At 44.6% G+C, this 25,159-nt stretch overlaps 2 protein-coding genes across 3 annotated transcripts in view; both read right to left on the bottom strand.

Annotated features, from left to right (window-relative positions):
• The window catches only part of mrvi1 (murine retrovirus integration site 1 homolog), a 63,843-nt gene extending 62,546 nt beyond the window's left edge, over positions 1–1,297 (bottom strand). The window contains exon 1 of one of the 2 annotated variants that reach the window (XM_034190821.1): positions 1,159–1,297. The gene's annotated coding sequence lies outside the window, so the exon portion shown is untranslated. Of the gene's footprint in view, positions 1–1,145 lie in introns of both variants that reach the window. The other variant, XM_034190826.1, reaches the window with a different exon arrangement.
• LOC117503936 (myosin-9-like) overlaps positions 1–25,159 on the bottom strand; it is a 64,262-nt gene that overhangs the window by 4,560 nt on the left and 34,543 nt on the right. The window lies entirely within an intron of this gene.

The following is a 25,159-nucleotide window of genomic DNA, read 5'->3' as shown; positions in this document are numbered from 1 at the left end:
TTCTAACTTCTGCTTTCAGCTACAGTTTAACTACTAACTACAGCTAAAGCTATATATGTGCTTGACCTAACACTACCTAAATAATATTAGGTAAGGACCCCCCCCCCACACACACACACACAACAGACTGTCATTGTATAATTCAAATTTTGTGTCTATCTGTTCACTTACTGTATTTTAGAACGCACACACCTAGGCTTTTCCAAAGCAGAGGAATTTATTTACACATTTGTTTATCTCAAACAATACCGCAAAACATGAATAAAATCATATCAATCTGCACTTCTTGTATTTGACATGACTGTGTGTTTTTTTTTAACCAAAGCCATGAAACACCTCGTGACTGCATCTCTTGTTAAGAAACATCTTGTGATTGTTCTACTTTCTGGTAAAGTACATGGAGCCAGAATACGTCAAAGTGCTGACATAAGCTTTCGAGACTGACACGGCCTTAACCTGCACTACAGGATGCTTTGTGGCACAGTGTTTCGCGGGCACACCGGGAGACTGAGATAAATACTGCAGAGTAATTGAATCACTCAGATTATTTCCTGCGAGGGAACAGAATGCACTGTCTTCAAGTACAGACAGACAGCAGCTCTTCCAAGATGCTGTTTGAGTCTTGTTCCTGCACACACAAACCCGCCCTCTGAAGTAAAATTTAGATGGTGACAAGCAGCATTCCTTCTCACCCCTGCACTGTTGTCCTCCTAAAAGGGAGGTGAGGGGAACCAACATGTCCTCTCTCTCTTCTCTTACATAAGCCTACTTGCCTCCTGCAAAAATTGTTTAAAGTTTGGTTGCGTGAAAGAGTGCAGGGCCAGCATAGGAAGCAGCTTCAGTGTACGATAACGGGACAGAGGAAGTGTGAGAAGGAAACAAGATAGATAGAGACATCTATACTTATCAGAGAAAAGTGACTTAAAAAGGACATTATTTTTTCTTAAAGTACACAAATGAAAGGAAACAAAGGAACACTATAATGCACACTCATCACAGCATTTGCAAAGCAGAGGAATAACAGTCGTACAACCAAACTCTGGGCTCGACACCTCACTGTGCAGTGCACTGACAGAGGCCCGACAGCTCAACCTGCACCTCGTCCAGAGAAACCTTCAGTCCCCCACAAAGCCAGTCATCCAAACCTGTTCACGTTACCTGAGTCCACTGCTGTCAGGATGCACACTCTTTCCCCAGTCGCACCCTCAGCCTTTTCCTCAGAAAACTCTCCTATCCTCGAGCTTCTCCTTCCCTCTCCCGTCTCTGCTGTCTTTTTTCAGCAGCAACTTCTCTTTCACTCCTGGGAGCTTTGACCATTTAAGGAGAAAGGCTCTGTGTTGCTGTGCAGTGTGTGTGTGTGTGTGTGTGTGCGCGCGCGTGTCTGTTTTAGGCTGCTGCTCCACTGATCATCCCTCAAAGTAAAACAAATCCCAGAGAAAGTTAGTCAGTGTGATTAAACATGGAATGACGTTTGGGCACATGGAACCTGTTTGCGTGTTTGCAGGTGACAGGACACTTGAAGAAGATGGATCTGCAAATGCAATCTATGTTTATGCTGCCGGCTAAGAGGCAGACACAGGCCCACTTCTGAGCTCTTGAAGTTCATTATTATTTGGTAAACGGTATTGTCAAACCTTGCCCTGCTTGTACTGGGTCTTATTGGTACAAGATCTCAGACTTTATTGGTGCAGCTACCCTGAGGTTTTTTGTGATGGTGGTAGTGGGGGTTACAAATCACAATTTAACATCACACCATGATGTTGTTCATTAGTTCAGAGCCAACTTAAGGCTTTCTTTTGTGGAGATTCATTTTAGGCTGTTAAAGGCTGTCTAAAGTGATTCACAGCCTCATACACACTAAGGGGTTAGGTTCCTAATATGTAGACCTGGTTTCGATTCTCAGTCATGCCACCTGTCTGCGTCCTTGGACAACACACTTCATCTGCATTGTCTCGGCACCACCCAGATTTAAATGGGATGGTGAATTAACCTGGGTTAGACTGGCATCGCCTCCAGGTGGACTCATAGACTCTCATCCACTTCATTATATTGTGGGCAGAGATAATTTCAATTTATTTTCATTTATCCATCCATCCATCCATTTTCTTCCGCTTCATCTGGGGTCAGGTCACGGAGGCAGCAGCTCAAGCAAAGCCGCCCAGACCTCCCGATCCACACACACCTCCCCCAGCTCCTCCGGGGGAACTCCGAGGCATTCCCAAGCCAGCTGAGAGACGTAGTCCCTCCAGCGTGTCCTGGGTCTTCCCCAGGCCTCTGCCAGCGAGGCGTCCAGGGGGCATCCGGAAAAGATGCCCGAGCCACTTCAACTGGCTCCTTTCGATGTGGAGGAGCAGCGGTTCGACTCCGAGCTCCTCCCGAGTGACCAAGCTCCTCACCCTATCTCTAAGGAAGCGCCCAGCCACCTTGCGGAGGAAACTCATCTCGGCCGCTTGTACTCGGGATCTTGTTCTTTCGGTCATGAGCCAAATCTCATGACCATAGGTGAGGGTCGGAACGTAGATCGATTGGTAAATCAAGAGCTTTGCCCCCCTGCTCAGCTCTCTCTTCACCACGACGGTCCGATACGCGACCGCATCACTGCAGACGCTGCCACCGATCTGTCTGTCGATTTCACGCTCTGTCCGTCCCTCATTCGTGAACAAGACCCCGAGATACTTAAACTCCAAGATATATATATATATGTATACGAGGGCTGTCAATAAAGTATAGGTCCTTTTTATTTTTTTCAAAAACTATATGGATTTCATTCATATGTTTTTACGTCAGACATGCTTGAACCCTCGTGCGCATGCGTGAGTTTTTCCACGCCTGTCAGTGACGTCATTCACCTGTGAGCACTCCTTGTGGGAGGAGTCGTCCAGCCCCTTGTCGGAATTCCTTTGTCTGAGAAGTTGCTGAGAGACTGGCGCTTTGTTTGATCAAAATTTTTTCTAAACCTGTGAGACACATCGAAGTGGACACGGTTTGAAAAATTAAGCTGGTTTTCGGTGAAAATTTTAACGGCTGATGAGAGATTTTGAGGTGATACTGTCGCTTTAAGGACTTCCCACGGAGCGAGACGTCGTGCAGCACTCCCAGGCGCCGTCGTCAGCCTGTTTCAAGCTAAAAACCTCCACATTTCAGGCTCTATTGATCCAGGACATCGTGAGAGAACAGAGAAGTTTCAGAAGAAGTCGGTTTCAGCATTTTATCCGGATATTCCACTGTTAAAGGAAATTTTTTTAATGAAAGACATGCGGATGGGTCCGCGCGTCGGGACGCAGCCGACATGGTGCGGCGGCACAGGAAAAACACCTCCGTGTTGATAACCATTTGTAAAATCCAGGCGGCTTTTGATGGCTTTCAGTGGAGTGAGTATATGAGAAATTGTTTAACAACTGGACATGTTCCAACTTGTCCTTAAGGCTTCCAACGGAGGTGTTTTTCCTGTGGCGGAGCGCCGCCGCGGCTGCGAGCCGACGCTGCAATCTGCCAGCACGTCTTTCATTAAAAAAAATCTCCTTTAACAGTGGAATATCCGGATAAAATGCTGAAACCGACTTCTTCTGAAACTTCTCTGTTCTCTCACGACGTCCTGGATCAATAAAGCCTGAAATGTGGAGGTTTTAAGCTTGAAACAGGCTGAAAACGGCGCCTGAGAGCGCTGAGCGACGTCTCGCACCGTGAAAAGTCCTTAAAGCGACAGAATCACCTCAAAATCTCTCATCAGCTGTTAAATTTTCACTGAAAACCAGCTTAATTTTTTGAACCATGTCCACTTCGATGTGTCTCACAGGTTTAGAAAAAATTTTGATCAAACAAAGCGCCAGTCTCTCAGCAACTTCTCAGACAAAGGAATTCCGACGAGGGGCTGGACGACTCCTCCCACAAGGAGTGCTCACAGGCGAATGACGTCACCGACAGGCGTGGAAAAACTCACGCATGCGCACGAGGGTTCAAGCATGTCTGACGTAAAACATATGAATGAAATCCATATAGTTTTTGAAAAAAATAAAAAGGACCTATACTTTACGGACAGCCCTCGTACTATGCCAGTATGTTAGCCATACGAAAGGGAAAATAAGTGCGTCTTAAGTCTGGACTTGAAAATCTCTACAGAATCTGACTGTTTTATTGATGTAGGGAGATCATTCCACAGAACAGGGGCACGATAAGAGAAAGCTCTGTGATAAGCACCAGAACCAACAGGCCTCAGGTCTATATAGAGACTTATAGGGAGGTGGTGGTGCAATGATTTGCATGTTGGACTGCGATGCCAGAGATCCGGGTTCGCTTCCAGATTGCAGCCACACTCCCAACTGCCACTTTCAACAGGAGTGCCAGGGAGGAGTGAGAGACACGTGCCGTGGACCCTTCTGGAAACAAGCTTGGGGCTTTCGTTGGCGACCCACGTTAAATAAGAACCTCTTCTTCTACTTCATGCATACTACATATCCAAATAGGCTAAAGAGAAGAGGACTCAGCTTTAAAAGGTCGACTGCACTAGTGAGGCTGAGAGGAAGTGGGAGATCTCAACCAGGCATTTCATTTTGTTTAATTTTTCTCTCTAAATATTGGCACATACAATGCAGTCATTTCAGTCTGTTCCTTGTTGCATCAGTTTTGTTAGAGTAAAAAATATCTTCATGTTGATGCACCTGAAAGATCATCATCTGTAGGACATCCACACAAAAATAATATTTCCCACATACCAGTTTAGACACAGAAAGAATAATTTAAATGTTTTGTTTGAAAGTGACTAAGTCTGTCTTACCTTCCTGCAGCTGCCTTGTTCTGTGTGACCTGCTGGAAGGAGAGCACAAACAGAATACTGTTGATTTGCATTTAACAGGAAAGCATGTGCAATGCAAATGTCTTCGAAATGTTAAAAAAATGAGAGAGAGAGAGAGAGAGAGAGAGAGAGAGAGAGAAGAGAAAGAGCGTAAACAGGGTTTGCTGTCCTGTGAAGCATGATATTTATCTCAGTGGTGGAACTAACTCTTGTTTCAAACCCCATCTCTCCCACCGCTGCCCTACACCACCTTCTCTCCAACCACCACCTATATAACTACACAGTAAAATCACCAGTGTAAAACTAACACTGACACTAACATGGCAACCTCGTCTAACTCGGGCGAATATCTGTCATTTTGGGTGACTGGTCATGAACGTCGGGCCTCTGAAAATGCATACCGCCCTCCAAAAGCATGTTATTGTATTAATACCCCTTGGTAAAAAGTAAAAGATCTTGTATGATCTGTTTTAGACATTTTTAGAAAAAAAAAAAAGTCAATAATACGCGCTCTTATGGTAGACAAAGGCACAAACCGGAAATGGCACAAAACAATCTGGAAATGGCACAAAAAAATCTTCCCATAGGGGAAAAAGCCACAAACTGTACAACATTGTCATAAAAAGCCATAATGGCTCCGCTTTGAAGCTTGGACCAACGAAGCAGTGCTCCAACCCGCTGCTTCGTTAGTTCTCTTCTTCATTGCTTTTCAGAAGCGGCAAGTCCGCTTCTTAACCCCCCTCAAAGCCATTTAAAGATGTCAATCATGAGTCACTTTTGTGCGGATTAAAGTCACTCTTGTCTTGTTGCAGGCAAGAAACAAGAATCGCCCTCCGTTCCATTCGCACAGTTCCAAACACTACGCCGCTCTGTGCCGAGTCAAGTTAGTCAACCCGGAATTAATCATTTCAAAGTGAATCACCATTTTAAATGAAATGACACCTCTTTCCAAATGCTGTAATACAAACAATAAACTACAATCAACCAAAATGTTTTTTCCTCCCAAAATGAGACGTCATCTGTTCCTTATGAATTACGTTGATGATGATGTGCAGCGCAGCCGGCTGAGCTCAGCTCAGAGGTATGGAGTGACATTTATGCCATTAATGTCTAAAAGAGAGTATAGCATAGAGGGTGAAGGGCTAAAAACTTCTTTCTTTACATTATTACAATATTGTCATAAGAAAAAGAATCGTAACGAGACTTGTGAAGTAGCCTATTATTATTTTGAGGTTCTGCAACCATTATTCAATTTTAAACATTGTTTGATGATATATACACATATAGTGAAGAGCTTCACTCATTAATGTCAGCGACATAGAACATATTATTATGACACCAAGCAAAAGGCTGAACACCACAGACTGTACATATATGGGACAAACCATGATGTCACCCAAAGGTTGCCTGAAGAGCAGTTTTCAAACTCAAATAGTACAGCTCTGGGTGCCATCATCTTGGCAGTATTTATTCTGCCTAAGTCCTGGACAACCCATAAACACGTATGTAAAGATGTGGAGTATGGGCAAGTTCAAGGATGACCTGAGCAAGACAGATGAGGCGTGAACACACCTCCATTTTAGAATTACCAAACAAGCTAAAGCTAAGAGGCTAAAGAGTGGTTTGGGTGATTTAATAATACATGTTTTTGTGGACTTGGTTTTCATAATAGGTGGTTTAGGTGTGGGCATTAAAAATTATGACCGACGTATTGCCTCAGTAACTGGAGCAAATGTGATGAAGCTACTGACACCTGCTAACTATGCTAACAGTGCTAATGCACAAACTAAATAACATGAAAATTTCACTGCCTGGAAATACTGGAGCACAGACTTCTTAGATGGCACCACTGCCAGTCTGACAGAGGCCAGCAGGAGTTGCTGTGCATGTGCTAGTCAGTAGGCCTCACTCCTCCAACAGTTAAAGGATTCTATGGCCACTCAGGTCAGAGCCCGGGTCTTAGACTGGACAGAGCGTCTGCCTCTCATGTCAGAGAATGTGAGTTGGTGATGTCCTGAGGGGTGCGAGTGAGAGGAATCAAAAACACAACACAGATGAGAGAGAGTACAGACACTACACCAGCCATTTAAAGAACAAGATTGTGATACCAGCAATGCAGGGTACTGTGGCCTTTTTGTTCACACAAGCTATACCATAATGACAGCACTACTGGAGGTAAATGTTGCTATTGGGTTACAAAGTTGACTTTTCAAAACTGATAACTTGTCAGAATGGTGAACTTTTTTGAAATGCCACGACTGTTCGCATGAGGAAAGGAGTTAGATTTTACAGTTTTTCTGCTTGGAAATGACACCGAGGAGCACAGCTCATTGAGCTAGCAAACAGGAGTAGAAACAAAGAAATGACAGAAAAATAAGAACATTATGAACAAGTCACTTTGTTGTGTTTAAAGTGGTTACAACAATAACATGTTTGTGTGTGCCAGTGAGAGACAGAGAGTGACTGGTGACCTGTGTTTGTCTACACGATGGTCTTGTAGTTGCTGTATTTAAAATTTGCAGAGCCTGCGCCCAGCCCACTGGTGAATCAAACGACGATTTATAATTCCAAAACTGCTTGTATGTGTAAGCGCAGGCACCAGAAACAACATAGAAGAAAACGTCGGGTAACAGTAGCATTGGTAGCTCGTCAAAATCAGCAGATCACTCCATGTTTATACATCTCAACTCCTCATATGGCTCTATTTTGGCCAAATAATGCTCTTTTGCCTTCTTGTTGAGCTTCTTCTGTAATGTAACTTGCTGTGGATTTTCTCACCCAACACTGCTGGGTTTTGTTTCTGTTCATCACCTGTCGTTTTTTTATTCACCTGTTTTTATTTCATCACCTGTTTTTTTTATTTTTTTTTTTAGTGTGTGTATATAACTATTCAATGTTCACCACATGGAAATACAGCGCACAAAAACACAGAACTAAAGAAGTAATAACATAAACATGTGAAAAACACACACCCAGCCACTGCAGGTTGTTTTGGTGAACATGACTGTGGACATGGCACCATCAATCCCAGAATACAATGCGTCGTGACATCGTTGCCCATTCTCTATTTGTAATTAAATGCTCAGAAAGGACAGACCAGGTTGACCCACCACAACTAGCAGCCTGTTCTAGCGGGGCTCTGGACTTTGCTCAGTGGCACATACAGCCATCACTCAAAGCAACCACACCCCTAATTATTCATACCTTTATAACTTAAAATACCTTAAACTGATGATTTAATACAAGTGAAGCGACGCGCAGCGGTGCAAGGCTCACTCATGGTACAGGGAGTCCCAAACAGGAAGTACCAAATTTTGAGTCCACAGTGAAACAGGAAATGTCAAATGTAAACCACTTCCTGGATTGAGAGGCGAGATCTCATGGAATCAAACGGGAATGTCACGGCAATGCATGTCTGGTTGAAAAGAACTACCTTTTGAAATCAGTGAGTCATATTGACTGCTAGGTTCCTCCTGTCCAGTAGGTGGTGCTGTGTACCACAAAAAGTTCTAATCCACCTTAGTAGAAGAAGAAAAATGTTTGCCTCAGATTTGAGCTGAGCACGTCCTTTGAACCATGGACTAATAATGACACCAAAGTTACACTCAACAAAAATATAAACGCAACACTTTTGGTTTTGCTCCCATTTTGTATGAGATGAACTCAAAGATCTAAAACTTTTTCCACATACACAATATCACCATTTCGCTCAAATATTGTTCACAAACCAGTCTAAATCTGTGATAGTGAGCACTTCTCCTTTGCTGAGATAATCCATCCCACCTCACAGGTATGCCATATCAAGATGCTGATTAGACACCATGATTAGTGCACAGGTGTGCCTTAGACTGTCCACAATAAAAGGCCACTCTGAAAGGTGCAGTTTTATCACACAGCACAATGCCACAGATGTTGCAAGATTTGAGGGAGCGTGCAATTGGCATGCTGACAGCAGGAATGTCAACCAGAGCTGTTGCTCGTGTATTGAATGTTCATTTCTCTACCATAAGCCGTCTCCAAAGGCGTTTCAGAGAATTTGGCAGTACATCCAACCAGCCTCACAACCGCAGACCACGTGTAACCACACCAGCCCAGGACCTCCACATCCAACATGTTCACCTCCAACATCGTCTGAGACCAGCCACTCGGACAGCTGCTGAAACAATCGGTTTGCATAACCAAAGAATTTCTGCACAAGCTGTCAGAAACCATCTCACGGAAGCTCATCTGCATGCTCGTCGTCCTCATCGGGGTCTCGACCTGACTCCAGTTCGTCGTCGTAACCGACTTGAGTGGGCAAATGCTCACATTCGCTGGCGTTTGGCACATTGGAGAGGTGTTCTCTTCACGGATGAATCCCGGTTCACACTGTTCAGGGCAGATGGCAGACAGCGTGTGTGGCGTCGTGTGGGTGAGCGGTTTTCTGATGTCAATGTTGTGGATCGAGTGGCCCATGGTGGCGGTGGGGTTATGGTATGGGCAGGCGTCTGTTATGGATGAAGAACACAGGTGCATTTTATTGATGGCATTTTGAATGCACAGAGATACTGTGACGAGATCCTGAGGCTCATTGTCGTGCCATACATCCAAGAACATCACCTCATGTTGCAGCAGGATAATGCACGGCCCCATGTTGCAAGGATCTGTACACAATTCTTGGAAGCTGAAAATGTCCCAGTTCTTGCATGGCCTGCATACTCACCGGACATGTCACCCATTGAGCATGTTTGGGATGCTCTGGACCGGCGTATAAGACAGCGTGTACCAGTTCCTGCCAATATCCAGCAACTTCACACAGCCATTGAAGAGGAGTGGACCAACATTCCACAGGCCACAATTGATAACCTGATCAACTCTATGCGAAGGAGATGTGTTGCACTGCATGAGGCAAATGGTGGTCACACGAGATACTGACTGGTATCCCCCCCCAATAAAACAAAACTGCACCTTTCAGAGTGGCCTTTTATTGTGGACAGTCTAAGGCACACCTGTGCACTAATCACGGTGTCTAATCAGCATCTTGATATGGCACACCTGTGAGGTGGGATGGATTATCTCAGCAAAGGAGAAGTGCTCACTATCACAGATTTAGACTGGTTTGTGAACAATATTTGAGGGAAATGGTGATATTGTGTATGTGGACAAAGTTTTAGATCTTTGAGTTCATCTCATACAAAATGGGAGCAAAACCAAAAGTGTTGCGTTTATATTTCTGTTGAGTGTATATGGCTTTGATTGAATTATTGGATAGAATTCATTTAGCTTTGAGAAATAATGAGTTTGGTATTGGTGTGTTTTTAGATCTTTCAAAAGTGTTTGATACAGTAAATCATGAAATCTTGCTCTTAAAGTTAAACAAATATGGATTTAAGGCAACTGTACATACATGGCTTAGTAATTATTTATCTGAGAGAAAACAATATGTTTCTCTAAACCTGAACTCCATCCATCCATCCATCCATTTTCTTCCGCTTTATCCGGAGTCGGGTCGCGGGGGCAGCAGCTCAAGCAAAGCCGCCCAGACCTCCCGATCCACACACACCTGCCCCAGCTCCTCCGGAGGAACCCCAAGGCATTCCCAAGCCAGCCGAGAGATGTAATCCTTCCAGTGTGTCCTGGGTCTTCCCCGGGGCCTCCTCCCAATGGGACGTGCCCAGAACACCTCTCCAGCGAGGCGTCCAGGGGGCATCCGGAAAAGATGCCCGAGCCACCTCAACTGACTCCTTTCGACATGGAGGAACAGCGGCTCGACTCCGAGCTCCTCCCGAGTGACCAAGCTCCTCACCCTATCTCTAAGGGAGTGCCCAGCCACCCTGCGGAGGAAACTCATCTTGGCCGCTTGTACCCGCGATCTCGTTCTTTCGGTCATGAGCCAAATCTCATGATCATAGGTGAGGATCGGAAGGTAGATTGATCGGTAAATCGAGAGCTTTGCCCCCCTACTCAGCTCTCTCTTCACCACGACGGTCCGATACAGCGACTGCATCACTGCAGATGCTGCACCGATCCGTCTATCGATCTCACGCTCCATCCGTCCCTCACTCGTGAATAAGACCCTGAGATACTTAAACTCCTCCACTTGAGGCAAGGACACTCCACCGACCTGAAGAGGGCAAAGCACCTTTTTCCGGTCGAGAACCATGGCCTCGGATTTGGAGGTGCTGATTTTCATGCCGGACGCCTCACACTCGGCTGCAAACCACCCCAGTGCACGCTGAAGGTCCTGATTTGACGAAGCCAACAGAACCACATTGTCCGCAAACAGCAGAGACGAGATTCTGTGGTTCCCAACCCAGACCCCCTCTACACCCTGGCTGCGCCTAGAAATTCTGTCCATAAAAATAATGAACAGAACCGGTGACAAAGGGCAGCCCTGGCGGAGGCCAACGTGCACTGGAAACAGGTTTGACTTACTACCAGCAATGCGAACCAAGCTCCTGCTGCGGTTGTACAGGGACCGGATAGCCCTTAGCAAAGGACCCCGGACCCCATACTCCCGGAGCACTCCCCACAGGGTGCCCCGAGGGACACAGTCGAACGCCTTCTCCAGATCCACAAAACACATGTGGACTGGTTGGGCGAACTCCCATGAACCCTCGAGCACCTGATGGAGCGTGTAGAGCTGGTCCAGTATGCTGCGACCAGGACGAAAACCACAATGCTCCTCCTGAATCTGAGGTTCGACCATTGGTCGAATTCTCCTCTCCAGTACTCTGGAATAGACCTTACTGGGGAGGCTGAGGAGTGTGATCCCCCTGTAGTTGGAACACACCCTCCGGTCCCCCTTCTTAAACAGAGGGACCACCACCCCGGCCTGCCAATCCAGAGGCACTGTCCCCGATTGCCATGCGATGTTGCAGAGGCGTGTCAGCCAAGACAGTCCCACAACATCCAGAGACTTAAGGTACTCAGGACGGATTTCATCCACCCCAGGATCCTTGCCACCGAGGAGCTTTCCAACCACCTCGGTGACTTCTGCCTGGGTAATGGATGAGTCCGCCTCTGGGTCCCCAGTCTCTGCCTCCTCTTCGGAAGATGTGACGATGGGATTGAGGAGATCCTTGAAGTACTCCTTCCACCGCCCAACAACATCCCCAGTCAGAGACAACAGCTCCCCACCCACTGTAAACAGTGCCGGTGGAGAGCTGCTTCCGCCTCCTGAGGCGTCGGACGGTTTGCCAGAATCTCTTCGAGGCCGACCGATAGTCCTCCTCCATAGCCTCCCCAAACTCCTCCCAGACCAGAGTTTTTGCCTCTGCGACCGCACGGGCTGTGGCACGCTTGGCCTGCCGGTACCTGTCAGCTGCCTCTGGGGTCCCACCTACCAACAAAGATAAGTAGGACTCCTTCTTCAGCTTGACGGCATCCCTTACTTCCGGTGTCCACCACCGGGTTCGGGGATTGCTGCCGCGACAAGCACCAGAGACCTTGCGACCACAGCTACGAGCGGCCGCATCAGCAATGGAGGTGGAGAACATGGTCCACTCGGACTCCATGTCTCCAACCTCCCCCCAGATCTGGGAGAAGCTCTCCCGGAGGTGGGAGTTGAAGACCTCCCTGACAGAGGGTTCCGCCAGTCATTCCCAGCAGACCCTCACGATACGTTTGGGCCTGCCAGGTCTGATCGGCTTCCTCCCCTCCCAGCAGATCCAACTCACCACCAGGTGGTGATCGGTCAACAGCTCTGCCCCTCTCTTTACTCGAGTGTCTGAGACACGTGGCCGAAGGTCAGATGATACGACTACAAAGTCGATCATCGACCTCCGGCTCAGGGTGTCCTGGTGCCACATGCACTTATGGACACCCTTGTGCTCGAACATGGTGTTCGTGATGGACAAACTGTGACTAGCACAGAAGTCCAACAACTGAACACCAACGCCACTCAGGTTCAGATCGGGGAGGCCGTGCTTCCCGATCACCCCCCTCCAGGTCTCACTGTCGCTGCCCACGTGGGCGTTGAAATCCCCCAGGAGAACAATGGAGTCCCCAGTCGGAGCGCTATCTAGTACCCCTCACAGGGACTCCAGGAAGGTTGGGTACTCTGCACTGCCGCTCAGCCCGTAGGCCGAGACAACGGTGAGAAACCTGTCCCCGACCCGAAGGCGTAGGGACGCTCTCGTTCACCGGAGTGAACTCCAACACAAGGCGATTGAACTGGGGAGCAATAAGCAATGCAACCCCAGGTCTCAACCTCTCCCCGTGGGCAACGCCAGAAAAATGAAGTGTCCAGCCCCTCTCCAGGAGTTGGGTACCAGAGCCCATGTTGTGCGTGGAGGTGAGCCCGACTATCTCTAGTCGGTATCTGTCAACCTCCCGCACAAGCTCAGGCTCCTTGCCCCCCAGCGAGGTGACATTCCACATCCCAACAGCCAGGGGCTGTGAGCATGGACCGGGCCGCCGGGCCACCCGCCCTCGACCGCCACCCAATCCTCTCTGCACCCGACCCCCATGGCCCCCTCTGCAGGTGGTGAACCCACAGGAGGGCGGGCCCACGTTGCTCCTTCAGGCTGAGCCCGGCCGGGCCCCATGGGCTAAGACCCGACCACCAGGTGCTCGCGCGCGAGCCCCAACCCTAGGACTGGCTCCAGGGTGGGACCCCGGCTCAACCATACCGGGCGACGTCTCGGTCCTTGATCTTTCACTGGTCATGGAGGTTCTGAGCTGCCCCTAGTCTGACCTGTCACCTAGGACCTGTGTGCCTTGGGAGACCCTACAGGGAGCACAAAGCCCCCGACAACATAGCTCCTAGGATCATCCGGGTACGCAAACTCCCCCACCACGATAAGGTGGCAGCCAGAGGGGGAGTAAATCTGAACTCAGATATCAATTATATAGAGTGTGGAGTACCTCAAGGTTCAAGTTTGGGACTGTTATTGTTTACAATATATATTAATGATTTGGCATCTATTTCTACTACTACATTCCCTTTGTTGTTTGCTGATGATACTAATCTTTTAATTTCCAGCAAAGATATTGATAGTTTGGTCAGTACTTTAAATGATGATCTTTGTTATGTGTCGACGCGGGTTGAGGAGCGGACCTGCGTCAGACGGAACCCAGCGCTACAAATAACCAGAAAAGCGGTTCCAAAAACAATATATTTTTTTCACCCGCTGCATAAAAAGTGTAAAAACAAAAATAGCGTCCTTCTGGTGGAGTGACTGTTGGCACGCTCTCCAGCGCCCGCAAGGATCAAAGCCCGACACTCCTGGACCCACTACCACCGCCAAACACCCCCCAGGTGGACACGACAAACTGACTCTCTGTGAAGCAAAGAAGAGATGAGGTAAGTCAGCAGTTCAACAATATCTTTCAAAAGACACACGCTATCAGCAACACATTCAGGTCTGTATCTTTTTTAACTTTATGCAAATGAGCAGCTTCTCACAACAGGTGGAGGATCACTTATCCGCACGCCACAGCAGTGATAAGCAAGCTGCACAATTCTCATCACAATTCAAGTATACTGTGTAACAAAACACCAAGTTACTATCAACAATTAATCAAACACTTAATTACCTTTAATGTGTGCTGACAGCATGTGTCCCTCACCCTTCCTTGCTTCACGGGCTCGATGTGTCAAACCCAGGCGCGGTCCTCAGCGTCTCACAAACGAACATCACAAGGTCGAGTTCCCGGCAGTTCTGCTTGAATCACACATGACTTAAATGCAGAACGCCATCCAATTATCTGCTTCAGCTGAAAGTCTTTAAGGTTGCATGTGAGCACCAGTCACAGGTGCTACACATGATGTTGATGAGGGTGAGGACTCTTCAGCCAGCACCTTCTCCACAGACAAATCAGTTTCCATGCCACCTGAAGAGCAAAGAAAAGAAAAGAACACCAAAATATCCAGCCACACCCCCCAACACACAACAATCTTTTGAATTATTCAACCTGGTTCAAAGCCAATAGATTATTGTTAAATATAAAAAAGTCTAATTTTATGTTATTTGCTGGCAATAAAAAATGTAATTGTGGTTTAATTAAAATTTACATTGATAATGAAATAATATCAAGGGTCTCATCTACATGTTTTTTTGGGTGTGTGGATAGATGAGAAACTGTCTTGGAGAGAACATATTGATCATGTTTGTAAAAACAAATTATCCAAGTCAATAGGAATTATAAGCAAAATAAGATATTTAGTACATCACAAATGTCTTTTAACATTATATTATAGCTTAGTTTATCCATATTTAAGTTACTGTAATATTGTATGGGGACGTACCTTTGCAACTTATATAAACAAAATATTTCTTCTACAGAAAAAATCTGTTCGAATAGCTACTCATTTGAAACCTTGTGCACCAAGTGCACCTCTGTTTTTTAAATTGCAGCTCTTAAATCTCTTCCATATAAATATCTTCTTGACCTGCATGTTTGTTTTCAGAGCTCACTATGATATTAAGTGGCCTTCCTTCATTAAATATTATTTTGTGCATAACCATCAAATTCATAATTATCCGACCAGGCAGGCTGCACATTTGCATTTAACTTGGCATAGAGCGACTCGTTATCAGCATCACATCAGTTATCATGGCGTTAAATCTTGGAATGATAAGGTACATCATGTAAATCCATCTATCACCTTATATACATATAAAAGTGGACAAAAAGCAAAGATCCTGCAGGAGTATTTACAATGGCTTGTTATAATCAGGACAAAATGGTGTAATTCTGTTGTATTCTATTGTTATGTTTGCTTTGTTCGGGAGTGGATTCTTTAAGCCTTTTTGGCTTCCACCACTCCCTTGCACATCACCTATATTGTATTTTCTTTTTTTCTCTCTCTCTTTATTGTTTTATGTATATACATTATTTTTGTATGAGTTTTATTTTGTGCTAAATAAATAAATCAGAGAGTCAATGTGGCTTCAGAGCCAACAGAGGCACAACAGAGATGGTGCTTATATTCTGTCAACTCCAGGAGAAGTGCCATGAACAAAATAACAAAAGGTTTTGACACTGTTAGCAAGAAAGGTCCATGGCAGATTCTTGAGCGCCTTGGCTGTCCCGGAAGGTTATTCAACATGGGGATTCAAATGCATGAAGTCCAATGCAGCCAAATCAGACTCAATGGAGACCTGTCAAAGCCCTTCCCCATCTTCAATGGCGTGAGGCACAGTTGTGTCCTGGTGTCAAACCTCTTCAGCATCTTTTTCAACATGATGCTTAAGCAAGCCATTGAAGATCTGGATGATCAGGACGGCGTGTGCGTCAGGTACTGCTGGATGTACCTGGATTTCAATTCAATTTATTTCATTTATATAGCACCAAATGACAACAAAGTTGTCTCAAGGCACTTCATACAAGTAAGGTCTAACCTTACAAACCCCCAGAGCAAGCACACAGGTGACAGTGGTAAGGAAAAACTCCCTCTAATGATTTGAGGAAGAAACCTCAAGCAGACCAGACTCAAAGGGGTGACCCTCTGCCCGGGCTATGCTACTGACACAACTGACAATACAAATATACATGAAATTTTGGGAGTCCTGCAGAAGAAGACACAGACTCACATCTCTGGATGGAGCTGCACCTCAAACAGAGAGAAAAAACAGAATCAGGCATCAGAAAGACAACAGGCATGAAGCAACAAGAAAAACAGAAGGTGATCGTCTGCCACTAGCTCAGACTTTAGATAACACTGAGGCCGCGGCCCGCTCTGTTTACAAATAAAATGAATTTAAAGGGTACAATGCATAGTAACATACTACACAAGTATGCTAGTCATACAAAAGGGAAAATAAGTATGTCTTAAGTCTGGACCTAAAATTCTCTACAGAATCTGACTGTTTTATTGATGCAATGAGATCATTCCACAAAGCAGGTGCATGATAACAGAAGGCTCTGTGACCCGAAGACTTTTTATTCGCCCTAGGGACAAAAGTCTGGCAGTAGTATTTTGAACCAATTGGAGACCTGTAATGCTGGACTGTGGTAAACCAGAAAATAGAACATTGCAGTAGTCCAATCGAGAAGGGATGAATGCATGAATCAGGGTCTCAGCATCAGCCATAGACAGGATGGGACAAATCTTCATGATATCATAACATCTCTAATGTGGAGGTCAAAGGACAATGTAGGATCAAAAATTATCCCAAGGTTCCTCACTTTGTCAATGTGATGTATGACACACAAGCCTAGGCTAAGCGTTAGCTGATCAAATTGATGCTGATGTCTCACTGGACCAAGAGCCATCATTTTAGTCTTGTCAGAGTTTAAAAGTGGGAAATTGCTAGACATCCAGCTTTTCAGTGATGCAAGGCAATCCTCTAAGGATTTTATGTTGATGAGATTATCAGCAGTTATCGGCATGTATAACTGAGTATCATCAGCATAGCATACCATATCATACCATACCAACTTTATTTATAAAGCACCTTAAAACAGCCAGCGCTGACACAAGGTGGTATATACTACAAACATAAGACAAATTAAAATACAAAAAGTTAAAAAGAACCACTAAAATGCAATTTAAAACATTATCAAACTAAGCCTCATTTGTGTCAAAAGCCAAGGAAAAAGATACGGTTTTAAATTAACTTTAACAATGACCAATGAGGGTGCCTCCGTAACACCCAGAGGTAAGCTGTTCCACAGTTTGGGAGCAACAGCAGAAAAAGTCATATCTACCTTGAGCTTTTGCTTCAGCCTAAGCACTTGCAGGAACAGCTGGTCAGCCGACCTGAGAGACAGACTAGGTGCATAAGGCTGAAGACGCCCAGAGAGATACAATGGAGCTAGACCATGGAGGGACTTGAAAACAAACATAAGAATTTTAAAATGGACCCTAAAATGAATAGGTAGCCAGTGAAGTACGGCCAGGACAGGAGTCATATGCTCCCTCCTCCGAGCCCCTATCAAAAGCCATGCTGCAGCATTCTGGACCAACTGCAGATGGGAGAGAAGTGCCTGATTTGCTCCCAACATAGAGCAAATTGCAGCAATCCAGACGAGATGATAAAAATGCATGAAGAACCAACTCAAAATGTTGCCTGGAAAAAGAAGGTTTCAGTGTTGCCAAATGCTGCAAATGACAAAAACCAGATTTCACCACTGCTGTAATTTGACTGTCTAATTTAAGATTACCATCCATCTTAAAGCCAAGATTAAGAATAACTGGTTTAAAATATGCTTCCAGGGCTCCCAAATCGACAGAGGAGGACTCACAAAGACTACTAGGTCCAAAAACTGCCACCCCTGTTTTCTTTTCATTAAAATGTAGAATATTCAGGGCAAGCCAGGCTTTAATATCTTCTAAACATGCCAGGAGCCGTTTCAATGACTGACCATCCCTCTGAGTCACAGGCAAATAAATCTGGCAATCATCTGCATAGCAGTGGAATACAATCACATGACTTCTAAAAATAGTCCCTAGAGGCAATAAATATAGAGAGAACAACAGAAAATAGAGCCCTGTGGGACACCACATGTCAAAGGGACTCCAAAAGATTTGAAGCCACCAGCATTCACAGAAAATGTCCTGTCTGTCAAATAGGACTGGAACCACTCAAGCACAGTACCACCAATGCCCACCAAGTGATGCAGTCGAGATAGTAAAATACAGTGGTCAACCATATTGAAAGTAGCCGTTAAATAGAACAAAACCAAGATAAGAGTTCCCAGTGTCATATGCGAGAAAAATGTCATTAAAAACCTTAAGTAACGCAGACTCTGTGCTATGAAATGGCTTAAAACCTGACTGAAACGCTCCCAAAATCCCATTTTCATTCAAAAAAATTCCTTAATTGACAAAAACATTTTTTCTAAAACCTTAGACAGAAAAGGTACTTTAGAAATGGGCCTAAAATTTGCCAAAACCATGTGATCGAGACTGTGTTTTTAAAGCAAAGGCTGGACCACTGCGTGTTTAAATTTTGCCGGAACCACCCCAGAAGACAAACTATGATTCAGCAATAAAAAGTATTCCCAAAGGGTGAAAAGCAGACGGACCACTGTGGAACCCCATATTTCATATCACTATGGTTAGAGGTCGTGTTATTGTACAAAACACAGTGAGAACAACTGGTCAGGTATGTTGTCAACCATGCAAGGACATTCCCAGTAATCCTAAAATAATTCTCCAGCCTATCGAGTAGAATATGGTGATCCACAGTATCAAACGCAGCACTAAGATCGAAAACCACCAGAACCGTAGTGGTGTCTGAATCCATTGCAAGCAGAAGATCATTCACCACTTTAATGAGAGCTGTCTCTGTGGAATGATATTTTCTAAATGCAGACTGCAGTGGCTCAAAAAGATTATTCGCAGTAAGATAGTCCACGAGCTGCTGTGAAACCCCCTTTTCCAGAATTTTAGAGCACAATGATAGATTTGATATGGGCCTATAGTTTTTCAATATACTAGGGTCAAGATTTGATTTCTTAAGTAATGGTTTAATCACTGCAGATTTGAAACATACAGATCCAGAGGCTAATGAGAGATTAATCATTTCTAGCACAGTTGGCCCAAGAGTGGGCCACAGGTCCTTAAACAGTTTTTGTTGGTATCGGATCAAATAAGCAGGTTGTGCTTTTTGTAGACGTTACAAGTTTCATCAGCACACCCAGTGAGATACTATCAAAGTCTGTATATCTAGATAATACCTCAGTAATGGCACCCACCTCAATAGCAGGGTGTAGTGGCTGGATTAAGGCATGCTGGGATATGTTTAACCTAATGTTGTCTATTTTCTTCTCTAAGTAATCTAAGGGCCCTGTCCCACTGGCGTGTAGGAGGATTTGCGCATGAAATGAGGAGACAAAAGCAAGAGCGTCCGCAACAAAGGTGGGCGGAAATGACAAATGTCCCGGGGTGGATCAGCGAATACATGAGGAAGAAAAGCGGATATAACAGGGAACAGAAGCGAACGCGACTTCGGAGGCGCCCCCATGAGGGGCACAGCGGCTGTGATGCACTCGCTTCATCCGTGCCCACTCTGTCTGCATGTGCGACATACCATTTGTGACCGTGATGTGGCCGTGCTGGGCACGCATCAAATCTGTTTTGCATGCTGTCCCGGTCTGCCGCCAAGCCGCGCCAACCCGTCGGTTGCGGATATCAGCGGATGACAGGGGATTTGCGGCGTGTTGGTTGTGTATGTCCTGCGTATGTCTTCGGTATGTGTTCAGGCAGTGATGCGGATCTCATCCGCAGCAGGATTTTTGAGCCACTCAAAAATCCTGGCTGCGGACATGCGTGCCTCTGCGGATGATCACGGACGTGTTCGGATGGTGGCCAACTCATACAGGAATATTACACGGTTATTGCGGTTGTTTGGCGGATGTGGGCCACTTTTGTGCGCATTCCATCCGCAAATCCTCCTAAACGCCAGTGGGACAGGGCCCTAAGAAATCTTGTGCTGTAAAAGAACAGAGACTTACAGGTGGTTATCTATGAATAAGTGTTCCCACTATGTCAAACAAGAACTTTAACTTATAAAAAAGTGTTACAATTTGCAAAAACCTGAATGAATTATGTTGTTTGAACTTAAGTTTGTAAGTTAGAGTTCATTTAACTTTCAAACTTAAGTTCAAACAACTTCATTCAGGTTTTTACAAATTGTAACACTTTTTTAAGTTGATTAAAACATTCTCTTTTTTCAGTGCAGTTACTCAGAGTTATGTCCAGTATTGTTGAACATCTTGTGCAAATGTCTAAAAATGCACAATTGAAAAGAGTTATTTAGTTACTCAGTTATGTGCAATATTGTTGAACATTTTGTACAAATGTCTTAAAAAATTAAAACATTGCTCACTGTTTACTGTTACTGTTTCAGTACTCTGGCAAAATAATTTCTTTCGGGATAAATAAAGTTGATCTTATTCTTATTTTTATTCTAATATTCATATTATCATATCTTTCAAGTTGGACCGATTTCACCAGAGTTACGAGTATGTATGTATTCGTTTGTCCTTTATTAACAAATCTAGACTCCATCAGTTTCATCAGTGGGTGCCTCAGTTCTGAAATCAACTCCTCTCACATTTTTAATGGGAATTTTGGGAAACTGTACTCCTTGTTATAGGTTGGTAATACGCATATTGTAATATTGTACAAGTTGGGCCCATTTTACCAGAGTTACTGCCCTTGATTAACAAATCTAGACTCCGTCAGTTTCATGAGTTGGTGTCTGCATTCTGAAATCAACTATCACATACCTTGTAATGTTATCAGAATGTGGCAAGGACTTGTACCAAAGCAACATTTGCCAGTAGGGGATATTGTCATCTGCTTCAGCCTGGAAGTGTTCAACCTGACCATTTATTTTATCAACTACTTATCTTCCTTTTGGGTTTCTCTCATTTATGGAGATCCCTGTTAAAGAGAATCTTGTTTCCAGTGAGGAATACAAACATTCATCGCATACACACAAAAGCATAAGGAATGCATTTGGATGTTAACTCATCAGAACCACACACGATGAGCATTACCTGTCTGAAAGACCAACATAAAACATCTGATGAAGTGTTATTCCTTTGTAATTTTATGGTTGCATGCCCATGGTACTTTTATTGCTTTTTATTAATGATTTACTGCTCTAAGGTTCACAGCAAAGTAATATTAAAAAGCTTTAAAAGCTTTATTGAAAGCAGATGGATCTTCTGAACTAAAGATTATGTTAACACACTGGCATTGGTCAGGGTGCTGCAACCATGCCATGCATTTATGGTGTATAATTACAGTTTATGCTCAATGGCTCAGGTGTATGTTTGATACCAGTGTTGACAAGTCAATCAACATGTTACTTTGTGCCGGAAAATGCCACATAAAATGCAGCTCTCAGTTACTTCAGATCCAGAGTGCAGGCTAAGGACCTGATTTAAAAACAGTTTATGTGTGTAAAATCCTGCTCAAACACCATTGCACTTACAAACAATATGAAAAATAATGTATGGTGTCCATTTCTTGGTGGAATACAGTATTGCATTCTCACAAAATGATCATCAAATAGGTGTAAAGCCCTCAGTGGTTTGATTTCTAGGTATGTTTTAATATGACAAAAATGTAAAAAAGAAAAAAGTTATCTTATCTTTAATGTGTCCATGTGTTTTTATTTTATTAACTGCAGTACACAAACTATCAGTACGCCCGTCTGTGTGAATGAATTCCCTCTTCATAAATATGAACAATGACTGATCTGTATTAAATAAAGAAATAAATAAAAATCCTTGACTTCAGTTGCTTGTTACTGAGTGGTGCACCTTTGGTAAGTAAACTAATCATACCCATTTGGTAAGCAAATAATACAAGCTAACACTGTCATATTGTGCAGTGTGTTCTTTATAGAAGGTGATACTTTCCAGCTAAACTGTTGACCAAACAGTAAAAGGGGAGAAAATAAATCGTCTGTTTAGGATTCCCTAGGAATCACCCCCCACAGACGACCAAAATGGGGAATACACAATCGTGTTGCTATTGTTGCACAAAAAACAATTTACCTGAAGGTGATGTCAAATTTATGATAAAATGCGATCCAGAAGGACAGAAATATGTGGAAAAATGGAAGAGAAAACACGACTTCAAGGGCAAACTGTGTCGGAGTGTGAGACACTATCTGACAAAATAACTGCGGAGGCAGCAAGAAAGAAGGAGGGGGTGAGAAGAGACAGAAAGCTGACAGAATTAAAAAGCACCAAGAAGTGGTTAGAGCAAGCTAACAAATGACAGGATGCAATTAAAAACAAAAGACTTAAAAGAAAAACAGACACTTTATTTGTGAGACCAGAAGACAATGAGACTGTGGTCCCTCCAAGACAACAACAACAACAAGCAGGTCAGGTCCTCCCACCGCCGCTGGACCTGCCTGATCAACAGGGCCAGGCTGCAGGCGGAGACAGCCAACCGCCACCTCAGGGAGGCCCTTCACAACACACGAGGCTCAAAAAGAAACAGGACACAAAGCAAGAAAGTGAAAACATGTATCATGGGCATGGTAGGGTCCCAGAACAAGGTCGACCAGGTTATACAGAATACATATCACCACCGGGCCCGAATTCAAATTTGTATCCATCATTAAAAGGCATGTACCCCATGGTTCAAGTACCAAATCCCCATGGGACAGCAGGAAATCCATTCACATATGTCTTTCGTCCTTGGACAAAAGACGAAGCCCATAAGGCTACCAGTTCCCTCATTGACCCAAGCGTCGATGTGGACGAATGGATCGCCCAATTCAACGATCTGGTTCGAAGCTACCGATTAAATGGACAAGAAATTGGGGAAGCCCTTCAATGTGCTCTTGGACGGAATTGGGTGCATGTCCGAGGTACATACACAGGCCGCGATGCTCAGGGCACTGTATGTCAATATACTGACGACATGGCTGAACCACTAAAGGCTCAATTTGACGCAGTCATGGCCAACATGAAGACAAAATTCAAGCCAAAAGCAAATTATGAAAAAATAACTGCAGCAAAACAGAAATCTGATGAGGACATAGATGATTTTCTAGTCCGATTAGAAAAAGTGTTCAGAGTCCACAGCGGCATTCCACACTCAGATGATGCAGATGGGCCATATTAGAATCAATTGAAGCAAGTTCTGATACGAAATTTTAGTCCCGCCATCAGCTCCTACATTACTAAACATTGTGTGAAAATGGACTCAAAGAATGTTTCAGGAATTATGGATTGGGCACGACATGCTGAAAAATTATACAAAACCAAGAAATTGAAAAATACTCCTCCTGTTACTGTATTCTACAGCAAAGATGACATGTCAATCAAATCAGATAGTAACAGTGAGATCTACTTCCAAGGAGGCTTCACTCCTGGACGTGGACGTGGTCGTCTCCGCGAGAGGTCGGGGTACATCAGCACCACCCCCGGACACCTCCAGAACATACAAACCAAATGATGTATGTTACAATTTTGGAGAACCAGGTCACTGGGCACGGGATTGTCCCAAGCCACTACGTGCAGGCAAGCGTGGTCCAGCCCGTCCTTCAGCACCTCCATACCCACAATGACTAGAAGGTCCTGTAGAGGCTTCAGTGGATCACCAAAATGACAACCAATCACAGCATAATCCTACTAACATATGTGGTGCCTTCTCTCTCCTGGGCCTGAAATTTAAACCAATGATTACTCTGACTCTAAATGGCACAAACATGGAGTTCCTTTGTGACACAGGGGCATGCCGCACAGTTGTCAATTCAATGCCCCATAAAGGAACATATTTGGACAAAACCATCTGGGTAAAATCTGCTGATGGGTTAGTGAAAGAATAAAAAATTCTAAAACCTGTGCACATCGTGGACCCAATAACACATCAGGAGCTGTTCAAACCAGTAGTTTATGCTCCCACATGCCCAACCATTTTGTTAGGAAGAGATTTGATGCAAAGTTTGAAAATTGGAGTGCTACCCACGACAGATGGCATGAAGGTGGTCCATGTGATCCCTCCTCATGTTCTAGCAACCTCACCTGTTACTTTGCGATATTCTCTGGATCTTGCTGATCCAGAACAACAGGAATGGTTAACTGACAAGGCAGAGGCCCATGTGACAGAAGAAACACCGCATGATTCCATGCTAGCACCTGATTTGCACATCACAATGAATTACACTGACTCTGATGATCCCAGATATGATTCTGACTTTATAAACATGACACTTGGACCACAGAACATTCACCGATTCTACACTGATCGGTCTGCCACTGCTGTGTGTGCAGTTGATTTGTTACCAACCGCCTTTAAAATGTTTAGGGGTCATTATCCCCCACACATCTCGTGCAAACCACCTGGGGCTGAGTGGCAGGATTTGGGACTGATTGTCCTGAATCTGCAATTGGCCACAGATTGGGAAACTGCGGGTCCACAATGGGATTTCAGTCCATCTACAGGCTTTTACAGACAGCTGTTAAACACTGCAGTATCAGTCCATCCAGTTGTGCATGAAACTGGTTCTGAAAAGACTTGACTAAATCCTTCTCCTCTTTTCCTCTCGGAAACTGAGGAAAAAGCATTGCTCTCCAAAGTATCACCACAACTTTGGGTACACTCACCCACAGATGTGGGGCTACTTGATTGTATAGATCCTGTTCAGATCACACCAAAATCTCAGTGGAGACCCTGTATTAAACAGTATCCACTGAAACCAGAAGCAGAAGCAGGAATTAGGCCTGTGATTGAAGAATTATTGCAAGCTGGAGTGATAGTGGAATGCCCTGATTCCCTATGTAACACTCCTGTTTTCCCGGTGAAAAAGCAGACGGGGTGAATTGGCGAATGATACAGTGGAAAACCGAGCCCCATGGTTCCGGATCCACATACGCTGCTGAATTCTTTATGCCCTAATAACACATTCTTTTCTGTGATTGACATAAGTAATGCTTTCTTTTCTGTTCCAATACACAAAG

This window comes from Thalassophryne amazonica, chromosome 2 (assembly GCF_902500255.1).
Source record: "Thalassophryne amazonica chromosome 2, fThaAma1.1, whole genome shotgun sequence".
NCBI classification, from domain to species: Eukaryota; Metazoa; Chordata; class Actinopteri; order Batrachoidiformes; family Batrachoididae; genus Thalassophryne; species Thalassophryne amazonica.
This window is presented reverse-complemented; position numbering and strand designations above follow the sequence as displayed.